The 12,118-nt window shown below is 38.0% G+C and overlaps 2 protein-coding genes across 4 annotated transcripts in view; both read right to left on the reverse strand.

Moving 5' to 3' along the window:
* LOC311046270 (uncharacterized protein) overlaps positions 1 to 12,118 on the reverse strand; it is a 249,409-nt gene that overhangs the window by 153,332 nt on the left and 83,959 nt on the right. The gene's annotated exons all lie outside the window — the stretch shown is intronic.
* LOC311045925 (C-type lectin domain family 17, member A-like) overlaps positions 1 to 12,118 on the reverse strand; it is a gene marked incomplete at its 5' end in the record, with an annotated part of 158,061 nt that overhangs the window by 89,338 nt on the left and 56,605 nt on the right. The window lies entirely within an intron of this gene.

The following is a 12,118-nucleotide window of genomic DNA, read 5'->3' on the forward strand; positions in this document are numbered from 1 at the left end:
ACTATATCAAATACCAGAGTTATTTTTAAAGTTAAAGAAGCAAGGCAAGGCATGGCAATTGTATTTATATAGCACATTTCAACAACAAGGCAATTCAATGTGCTTTACACAGAATATCAAGCAAAGGAAACAGAATAATACAATTACACAATGACATTAGGATGCACAAAACAATATGAGTACAAATGTATATAGATACCGCTACCGTGCAGAGGAGAAAAGAAAAGAGAAAAATAACTCAATCAAAGGCAGCAGCAAACAGAAAGGCCTTTAGTTGTGTTTTAAAATAAATAAGAGTGTCACCAGACCTGCAGTTTTCTAGGAGTTTGTTCCAGGTATGTGGAGCATAAAAACTAAATGCTGCTTCCCCACGTTTATTTGTGGTTGTAGGAACAGAAAGCAGACCTTTCCCAGATGACCTGAGAGGTCCTGATGGTTCATGATATCGTACAAGATCAGAAATATATTTTGTCCCTAAACCATTTAAAGCTTTATAGACCAACCAATTATTTGACACACAGGGAGCCAGTGTAAGGATTTAAAAACATATTTTGTTGTTTGAGGGAAGGGATACCCTGAGGGAGACAGTACATCAGTTATTACTGGATTATTAATGTAAAAGTCCATTAACGTGCCTGGACTTCGTGATTCTTTTTTTTTGTTTTTAAAGCAACTGGTGTGACAGTCATTTGAAAGAAGTAGAACAAAATGCATGTTTTTCCCCATCCTAAGTTATGAGTATTTGTTGTACTAAAATAATGATGATTAACTGGAAAACATTGAGTCATGAAATGTCTTTATTTTATTTGTTACTTATTTGTTAATCATTAAGCACAATCTTGTCAATTGTCCATTTACACCGTATATTATATAAGTGATAGATGCAAAATTCAATTGGATTGGGCCATTGTGTTGTCATGTACATGGAGTGATCTTCAACTAATTAAACCTTTTGTGTAATTGACAAAAATGTTTCTCTATAATATGATATTAAAACGTAGAGAAGAAACTATTTGTGTGTGCATCATTAAAGCTACAATCCATTACTTTCATGTCATAACCTGGGTGCTGAAATTGTCTCTGTTGATTTATAACAGAGAGCACTTTAGAGTTAGTTTTATGCAGTGTTATTCAGTACCTCCAGCAACCAGTAGTGTCCTACTCCACACCAGGGAATAAATGTATTGAGACATGTAATGTCTCAATAGAAGAGCAGGTAGACCAACTACAACCATTCCATTGGTGTTAGCTATATTGTATGGGTTATGGGTTGGTGCGGTAATGGACAGTTGACAATACAGCAAGAAAACAACATGATACAGTAATACAGTAGTATTTGTTTTTTCTTCAGAAAAGCTGTATTATAGAAAACATGAAGACAAAAAAGTTCTGAAAAAAGGTATACATATCACACAGTAGTTACATAATGACTCTTCAGTTGATAAAATGGTTTAAAGTACAGTAGTTGCATTTCCAGTCACATCTCCTCTAACTCTGATGTAACTGACGATGTCATGACATCACAGTTGAGGAACTGAACTTCCTGTCCATCCAGAAAGCTCCATTTTAACCATTTAGACCATGGGGTCTTCAACGTTTTTGATTCAGCAGGGACCCCTTCACTACATATTGTATAAAAATATGTTGCAGATTAAACTTTTCATAGATTTCATAGATACCTTTATAGACTTGTTTGACAGCACTGTCATCAGTGTTGGATACATTTATGGTTTTGTTTATTTACACATCTTTTTGTATATTTTGGATTCATGTTAATGAATATTTTCAGACATTTAACCACTTATAAACCCTTAATTAATATACTTGACCTTTAACTCTGTACTTAGTCTGCTCTTGTAGATCGGCTATTTTCTGCTAATGTTCCCCTCAGGATAGGGATTCTAGGGTTCAAGTGGTTAATGTAAAAAAATAAATAATAATAATAATAATAAAGTTTCCAATCACACAAAGATTTGGCGGCCCCCTGTAGTAACTCTGAGGACCCCCTAGAGCTTGTAGATCTGCTATTTTCAACCATGTATATATCAGGCTTTGAGTTGTACACGAGCACAGACCAATCTGCATCATCATGGAAACGAGGGTCATCTGCATCACAGCCGAAGCTAATCCACAACCTGAATGAAGATTTATGACATCTAAGGAAAATAAAAATGTTTTGTTTTTATGCACCATCAGCTGCAGCATACAGTAACAGCAGCTATTCTTCCTGGAGACCACAAACAACTTTTCATTGTGACAGTGTTACATAACAACTTACACCCTAAAACATAGTGACATGAGTAATGATTAATTCCTAGTCAAATATGCTGTTTTAATCTATTTTAAAATACAAATTTACCATTTTCTTGTGTGATATTTCTGATATTTCTAGATTCCATTTATGCATAGCTCAGCATGCCATGTTTATTTAATTGAGTTTGTCTGATCTTGCTTTTGGAAAGGTGAAATATCCTCCTTTCATGTATGGTAGAGTAAACATGTATTATACAAAATAAATGAGTCTTTGCAGAATTAATGAACAGAGTAATGTGTTTTTAACAAATATCCAAGCTAGACAATTATGCATTACAACAGCATTAGTTCTGTATTCAGAACCTAAACCCACTGCTCTGTTTTGTACATTTATAATGTCTTTATTTTATCCATTGTAGCACTAGATCATAATGTTGGAAAATAATCAAGATTGGACAATATTAAAGCCTGAATCCCCTGTTTGGTTCAGTTTGTATCAACCATTTCCCACATTATAGAAGTACCATTTCTCATCCTAGCAACTATCTTATTCATGTGTTTTGTCCAAGGTAAGTTACTGTCTAAGATAATTAATGTGGACATAATTTGTAGAATAAGTTACGGTATTTGTATAAATGGTTTACCTAAAGTCTAATGTCTTTTTCACACCTACTTAGAAAGGACGGGTGTGTAGGAGAGAGCAGCCAGGTTAGAGTCAAAAGAACTGGTCCTGCACACTATTCACTTACAAAACATTATTTAACAGAAAACATTTTGGTAAACTGACCTTCATCAGGTATCTAAATCAACTGAATAGACATACTGGCCCTCATTTATCAACGCAGCGTATAAACCGGCGTATATTTTTCCATATATCCGGCCGTACACCAACGTCGAAGTCACATTTATCAACGCATCCTACACAGCTGATCCGAGCTTACACTTGGTCCCAGCGTTGATAAATGTCACGGCTGAAACGAGCGTCATTTAAATAACACGCCCTTAAATATTCTCAAAACGCCCCGATTTTACGACATGAAGACGAACCAGAATACGACCAAAGACATGAAAAGCCAATAAGAAACAGTCCCCCCCCCCCCCCCCCCCAACAGGGCCAATGTGTAGGGGAGACCGGAGACAAAAGTAACACTTTTTGTATTTGCCTTCATAATTCACAGACTACTTCAATTATCGTAGTCATCTTTTGCTATAAGAAACATATATATGTGCCCTAATTAATAATACGATTTATAAAATCCCATATTCTAGCTAGAAACACCTATACTAACTTAGGCTGCTGATGTTAATTTGTGACCAATAACATAGGGATACAATTCATCTAAATTAAAATTAGCTGACATCTTATCTTTTGACAGCAGAAGGAAAATATCCTACTGTACACTCAAAAATGTACATTTACACCTTAAAATCAGTTTTTTGTTGAAAACTTCTGCTGAGATGAAATGATCATTCTATCCTTCCATAGGCAAAGAGAGGACCCTACTGAGCATGTGCACAACTCTCACCCCTCTAGCTTATTTCTAATTAGAATTATTGAGTGTGTTACCTTTGCCCCCTGTTACTTTTGTCCCCAGTCTCAGAACATTTTAGCTCATTTTTTTAATTTTTAATTAATTTTAATTAATCATTTACTTATGATATACTTGGAATTGTTTTTAATTGATAAAACGTTGTGATTTTTTTTTTTTTTTTAACTGTTTTTAAATATTTTGAAATAGTATGTATATCTTTTTTAATTTAGGAAACGAAGAAAAGGGGATATTATTTGCAACCCTTCAAAATTGGTCCACGACCCAAACATGGGTCCCGACCCACTGTTTGGGAAACACTGTAAACTAGGGGACACGCACAGAAGTGAGGTCCAATCATTGAGTCACACCAATCAGTTACTGGTAGTAAAGGTGGTAAGTGCACAGTGGATATTAAAACCATGCACTCAAAATGCAATAATAATAAATAATAAGTAAACAAATAAAACAATAGAAAGAACAGAACATTACTTATTGAATGGATAGTGTTAAATATGAAGAGTGTCTACTGAGTCATGTAATCCAGTCAATCTGTGGTTTGTCCCAGGAGAAATTGCAATAGTAAACATTCAAGGTTATTTATGATCCATCCATCCATCCAAATAATATATTAAACGTTGGTTGAAATGTGAGGCCTTAATTGGACACACAACCATCAGATACTGGGCACAGCTCCAGATTTCAGACGATCACCTATTTGGTCTGTGGCTTGAAAGTGGTCGCTGCATATCCTGAGTTCTTGCTTGTACGTCTTCAACTGTTATGTTGTCGTTTCCAATTGCATCCAGCCATGTCTGGCACAAAGTTGGGGGGGGGGGGTCTAAAATATCTACAGTAAATACTAAACGTAACCACTTCAAAACTGTCTGGGGCTATCACTAAAGCCAGAGTACGCCTAAGGAAATAATTTGATGACTGGTAGGAGACTCAAAGAGTCTCCATTGAGTTTATTATTTATGTGTCAGACTTTCATTAATAATCATGGATATACTAAGATATCAATAATGGGAAAGAAATATATCCAAGAGTCCATTTGAGGTGCATATCACGATAATAAAAAATACTGACTTTAAACTAGCGATTACAAACATTAAGTGTTTATGAAAATGTGTAGCCTACTAAGGCAGAGTTTTTCAACTGATGTGCTGAGTCTGAGTTGACTGAGTGTGCCGTGTACACTGCTAACATGTCCATATCTCAAAACAAGGCGGAAAAATGGACCGCTACTTCGGTTGTGACATTTTCGAGCCTGGTTGAGCTCCGTTCTACACTCAGTCACTTTGTGCTAGTGACGTAGGGCGTAGGCTATCAGGAAACAGCTGTGTGTAGGTACAGTAGGGGTCTGCTATCAGAATAGCCAAACCAGGGACCACATGTGCAACTAAATTGCACACATATGGGGCGCTACAGCAGTGTTACAGAATTGTAAAGCCATAACTCGCTAATAGGATGGGATTTTCAGGCTGCATATCAACCAGAAAAACCTAGTGTGTTCAAATAATGAATGAACTACTCAAGTTAATCATAGGACATTGTTATTTCTGCATACTGATACCTGTCTATCTCAGTTTGACAACAGCCAGATTTAATCAACTGAAAAGCCTTTGATCAGGCTGCATTGTCAAAGGACTGTGAATCAGAACTTTGGCCAAATACATAATCGGTTTGGGGGTCCTTGACATGAAAAAGCAGTCCTTCTCAAACATTATCAAGTCAAGGACCCCCGCATTGATTTGTATTTAGCCACAGACCCCTTATTCAAATATATGTTGTGCCAGGGACTTTTTGCAAGATGATACATTTTTTTTGGCTATTTGGCTATTGGCTATTTTCAAACAGCTGAGGTATAAAATAGGTTTAAAGTGGTTAAACTGATTTTGATGCTTTATTCATACATTTTCCTGGGGACCCCCTCGGAACCCCTTCAAGGAACCCTGGGGGTCCCTGGGCCCCACTTTCAGAACCACTGCCATAAAGGACCATACCTGCCAGTTTAACATGAGGGTCCTTTGTCATTCTTGAAAGCCATTTTTTATTTCTTTCCCATTATTGAAATATGGGTATATCCATGATTATTATTGAACGTCTGACACATAAATAATGAAATAATAATAAATAAGTGAGAACTACAAACCGTACCTCTGGCCTGACCTCTGGACTGGTGGAAATAAATATAAATCACATACAGGCTATACATACTGTATACAGTACAGTATGTGGCAACTGTGGACTGTAGCAGAGCTGCTCTTAGCACATGTTTCTATTGGGTTCAATGAGAGCTTTGAGAGTACAATTGATCAGTGTTTAGCTTACATCTAATTAACATTATGAAGTAATTTGCTGAATAGTATACTAGTATTTTAAAGGTGTTCTAGTGATATTTCTAGGTTAAAACCAAAAAAAAAGTTATTAGTTAAAAGGTTAAAACTATATTCTGATAATCATTGATATAGAACAGGGGTGTCAAACTCATTTTGGGGTAAGGGCCACATTGGTCTAAAGGTGACTTGATGAAGGCCGTGACCAGTTGCAGACACGCATGTGCGCTCGCGCACGTTTTACTTACACAGCTGTCACAATTGGCTTTGTTTTTCAGCCTGTCCTCTCAGTCACTGCTACAACTGCCTTTACACATTTGATTTATTATTAAGAATTGTATTATTGGTATCACAGTTGTAGGCTACAATAAATGTTGTAAGAGAGGTGAAGAAAACATGCTATTTTTGTTTAAGGAGCCCCAATAAACCATTTTAAAATAGAATAATTACATTTGAAATACCGTCTCTGCTACAAATGTATACATGGGTACACAACCTTTCTTTATGCAGGCCTGCTTCCAACAATCAAACTCAGACTTTTTTGACAATGAATCACCATATTATGTCTAAATGCTTCCAAGAAATAACCACTTTTTTAAAGTTAAAAAACAACAACCTTTTTAATGATTGCCAAAATGGCAATTTTACCTGGGGTAGCCAGCGTGACATTTCATCTCAGTCACTTGCTGCTTCCAGGCACCTGACATCTCTTTTTGCATTAACCAACCTGTCAATGTCAGCGACCATGCCGTTTCTGAGCAGTTATTTTCATAATATTATATAACTCAGCTCCCAAGAGAAGAGTGCACATAAAATGAGGTAGAAACTGAGCTACACTTTCTAACCACTTGCCCACTGTACCAAGCATCAGAGACACATACTTTACACAGATTAATCACCCAAGGAGAGTTTGAAATCATGATTAACTAGAAAAAGTGCTCCTCGGAGCACAGGTCTCCACCAGGTCAGGTAGGTTATTGTGGGCCAGCAATGTTCGGAATTCGCCAATCTGGATCGAATGTGAAAAAACGGACGGATCCGTCTTGATCACTTTAGAGAGAATGTGTACCGATCTGCGAGATGTTTGGACACAATTTGTAAGTAAGTGAGTAATATAAAAGAAAGAATGTGCAAAAATCGGCCTCCTGGTGGCGTTATACAGTAGTAGGGCAATGTTAAAAGTGTGGCATTTGTTCTTCAACGTAGTGCAACTCTGCGTGCAAAGTTTCACCCCAATTGGACACTGCATTCATGATTTGCAGCATTTTGTTCAAAACGGGCCTTTGGCTCTATGCACAAGCTCTCCTCATATGCAGATGACCTTCTGTTGTACATTTCTGATCCGTCATCTTCTGTTCTTGCAATTTTACACATCCTAGAGCAATTCAAGAAACTCTCTGGTTACAAACTTAACCTCCAGAAGAGTGAATATTTCCCTGTTAACGCTCTGGCCGACAAGCTTCCTCAAACTCTCTTTCCCTTTAAAAAGGCTACGGAGGGATTTAAATACCTGGGAATATTCTTTACTAAAACTTTCATAGAGTTATTCGCAAAGAACATCAGCCCCCTGGTGGAACGTTTTAAGTCTGACTTGGCTAGATGGTCTACCTTGCCTCTCTCATTAGGACGTGTAAACTTGATAAAGATGGTGGTGTTGCCCCGTTTTTTGTATCCTTTTCAACATATTCCGATTTTCATCAGCAAATCTTTTTTTTATACTCTCGATCGGCTCATTAACTCATTTTTATGGTGTAATAAAAAGGCTCGAATCAGAGGCACGGTCCTTCAACTCAACCGAGGGTGGTTTAGCGCTTCCCAATCTCCGTCAGTATTATTGGGCATCTAACATACATAAAATAACTTTCTGGAATACTAATTTGATTTTTGCAGTACAACCCCAATGGGCCAACATGGAGGGAGCTTCCTCGAATCTCTCTTTATGGTCGGTGGTCTGCTCTCAACTACCCCTCCCGGTTAAGCAAGTGTCCAAAAACCCTATCGTAGTTAATACATTAAAGATTTGGAACCAGTTTAGAAGGCAATTTGGTTTACACAGGTCCTCAAATCTAGCACCCGTATACAGGAATCACCATTTCCTTCCATCATGTACTGACCCTGTATTTCGGATTTGGGCAGACAAGGGTCTGCGATCCATCAAAGACCTTTATACTGACAATATCTTCTCCTCATTTGCAGCCCTGTCTGCTGAATTCGACCTCCCTAAATCTCACATGTTTTGCTTTTTTCAAATCAGGCATTTTGTGAAAAGTCAGAACCCTCAGTTCCCGAACCGGCCACCTGACTCGGTGATAGACTCCTTTTTATCCCTTAGAGCGGGTGACAGGAAGCTTACTTCAATTATATATGACACAATCTTTGCAGTTAATTCGACTCATTTAGATTCCCTGAGGGCTACCTGGGACCAGGACCTCGGTATCACCTTGTCCAATAATCAGTGGGACCATGCTATAGACCTGGTTCACAGTCACACCTCTTCTATTTGTGCAAGGCACAAACTATTGCAGTGCAAGATATTACATAGAGTCCATTATACCAATGCAAAGCTGGCCAGAATATACCCTGAGAGGTCCGATGCTTGTAATAGGTGTAAACAATCGCCAGCAGATTACATGCACATGTTTTGGTCCTGCCCTAAATTGTCAACATTTTGGTCAGAGGTGTTTAACACCCTTGGGGTAGTGTTGGGTGAACCAATTGACCCGGATCCCCTCACTGCTCTTCTCGGAACCACAGTAATGCCTGTTGTGCGCAATTCAGCACGCCGAGTTATTGCTTTCACGACCCTACTCGCTAGGAGGCTTATTCTCCTTAAATGGATACACCCCTCTCCTCCTACACACAATAGATGGATTCAGGAAATCCTATACTGTCTCAAACTTGAGAGGATCAGGTTCTCCCTTAACGGCTCTTTGGAGATGTTTCATAAAATTTGGCTACCCGTTCTAGACCACATTGACACCCTAACTATGGTGGAAGAACCCACAAATTAGTGTCTCCCTTGAAGGAGAGACTAGACCAAACTCAAGTTCTCTCTTAACGACTCTTTTTACCATGTTTCTCCAAAGAATTTTAGTAACCCTTACCAGACCTCATTGGCACCCATATTACGAAATTAATTAGTGCTCTGTGCAGAGAACCCCCCCCCCCCCCTCCCCCCTTCTCTCCTTTCCCCTTCCTGGTATGATTGAGTGTCTTTGATTATTGTCTGTCTTGTTTGTTTTTATTTTAATTCTTATCATTTTCATGACCTCTCTTAACATGTACCATGATTACTTTACCCATTTTTATTGTTTGTTATAATGTGCTTTGTTTATTTGTGTTTTTTTGTCCAAAAAAATCAGACCTGTTTTTGTACTGCTTGACATGACTGACTTTAACTTGTCTGAAAAAAATAATAAAGAGATTTGTAAAAAAAAAAAAAAAAAAAAAAAAAAACGGGCCACTCCTACAAACTTTAGATGTCAATCTTAGCCAATCAGGATGGAATATGAAAAATCTAACAGAGCCGTCTTGATCACATGACTATAGAGATCATGTGTACCGATTTGCGTGAAATTTGGATAACATCTGAAGGATTAAATCTAAAACTGTGTTTTATGTAAGTCGGCCTCCTGGTGCCGTTGTAAAAGGCAGGTGTGAAAAATGCAGGGCAAACGTTTTTCTTTGGCCTCTAGGGAGTGTGCATACAAAGTTTTACACAGATCGGTGCAGTTATAGATAAAAAACAGAATCAGCCTGTTATAGCGCCACCATGAGGCTGATTTGATTTTTTTCTAGTGGCATTTCTTCCTTGGCCTAGTGGGAATGTGTGTGGAACATTTCACAGATATCGCACACCATGTTCATGATTTGAGTCATTTTGTTAAAAACGGAGCACACACACACACACACACACACACACACACACACACACACACACACACACACACACACACACACACACACACACACACACACACACACACACACACACACACACACTTACAAAACCATAAGAGTTGTTCATTTGGTGTCAGAAATAGTTAGACTATATATCCACATTGGAAAGGTTAGCTTGGGATAAGCTTTTGCAAAGTTGGTGCACAAATAGCAGCTGTTTTTCAAAAGTGTCTTTTTTTTATGTACTGAACAGTGTTTCCACAATTAATTTACACCATTTCAAGTGTGTTTAAAGGTAATTGCTCTGTTTATATGTACAGTGTTTCTGCAGTTTACAATTTAGGCATTTTAGCAGATGCTCTTAATCCAGAGCGATTTACAGTAAGCAAGGAGATCACGAGGTAATACATCAAATGCATAGAAATAGTAATCTAGGATCATAGGTAAACCAATAACCTATCACCAGTCTAAACAGTAGAATGTCCAAGAAATCTATTTCTATGTAACGAGGTCACTCGATGCAGACAGTGCAGGAATACACACAATGATTAGTAGTCTTTAAGGTGGTTGTGTTCAGTTTGATATCCTTCTCTGTCAGAGTAGCTCACACATCTTGCTGCTGTGTTCGCCCAGCAGATATGGGAGTTTTTTGTCATTAGTGTTTTCAAACTCTCCTTGGGTGATTGTAATCTGTGGGATGTACAGTATGTGTCTCTGTGTGTCTTGGTACAGTGGGCAGGCGGTTAGGAAGTGTAGCTCAGTTTCCAGTTCATTTCGTGTGCAGTGGGTGCTGTCTTCTCTAGGGAGCCAGGTCTGCCTATGACGTACCCTTACCTACATGTACCAGAAAATGAACATTTTCATGGCTTTGTAAGTATATGGTTATTGCGAAATTGCCACAAAAAAGGGGGAAAAGGCAATCGCTAAAGACGAGGGATGTAGTCAAGCCGCTTGTACATACACATGCATATCAGTATGTCAGTATGTCAGTGGTGGTACTAAAAACATTTTAATAGGACAAGAATGGTGTCCTAGTACACACACACACACACACACACACACACACACACACACACACACACACACACACACACACACACACACACACACACACACACACACACACGCACAATTCAATTAAATTTTAATTCAACAGGCTTTATTGGCATGAGAAAACAATGCCAAAGCAAAAGTGGAACAATGCAATCAAAACAAACTAATGTATGTACAATAAAAAGGGAATAGAAATAATGTGTAACTTACAAGACCATAAGAATTTTGCTTTTGCTGTCAGAAATAGTTAGACTATATATCCACATAGGAAAGGTTATGGATAAGCTTTTGCAAAGTTGTGCACAAATAGCAGCTATTTTTTGTTAAGTACAGTGTTTTTACAATTCATTTACATTATTTTTTCAAAAGTGATTAAAGGTAATTGCTCTGATTGTATGTACAGTGTTTCTACAATTTACAATTTAGGCATTTAGCAGATGCTCTTAATCCAGAGCGATTTACAGTAAGCAAGGAGATCACGAGGTAATACATCAAATGCATAGAAATAGTAATCTAGGATCATTGGTAAACCAAGAACCTATTATATCCAATAAATCTATTTCTATGAACCTAGGTCACTCGATGCAGATAGTGCAGGAATACAGACAATGATTGTTCTGTTTGATATCCTTCTCTATCACAGAAGCTCAAAAATATTGCTGCAAGCACATTGTTGTACTGTACTTCGCCCAGCAGATATGGGAGTTTTTTTCAAATGTTCTTCCTTGGCCTTTAGGGAGTGCACATACGAAGTTTTACACAGATCGGTGCAGTTATAAGTAAAAACACAAATTGGCCTGTTATAGCGCCACCAGGAGGCTGATTTGAGTGGCATTTCTTCCTCTGCTTAGTGGGAATGTGCATGCAAAATTTCACGGAAATCACACGCTGTGTTCATGATTTGAGGCATTTTGTTCAAAACGGAGCAGTCCTGCAAACTTTGAGAGCCATTCTTAGCCAATCAGGATGAAATATGAGAAATCTGAATGACTTTAATGACTATAGAGATACTTTGTACCGATTTGGGTGATGTTTGGAAAACAT

Source organism: Gymnoscopelus microlampas (genome assembly GCF_963454915.1).
Source record: "Gymnoscopelus microlampas genome assembly, chromosome: 5".
NCBI lineage: Eukaryota > Metazoa > Chordata > Actinopteri > Myctophiformes > Myctophidae > Gymnoscopelus > Gymnoscopelus microlampas.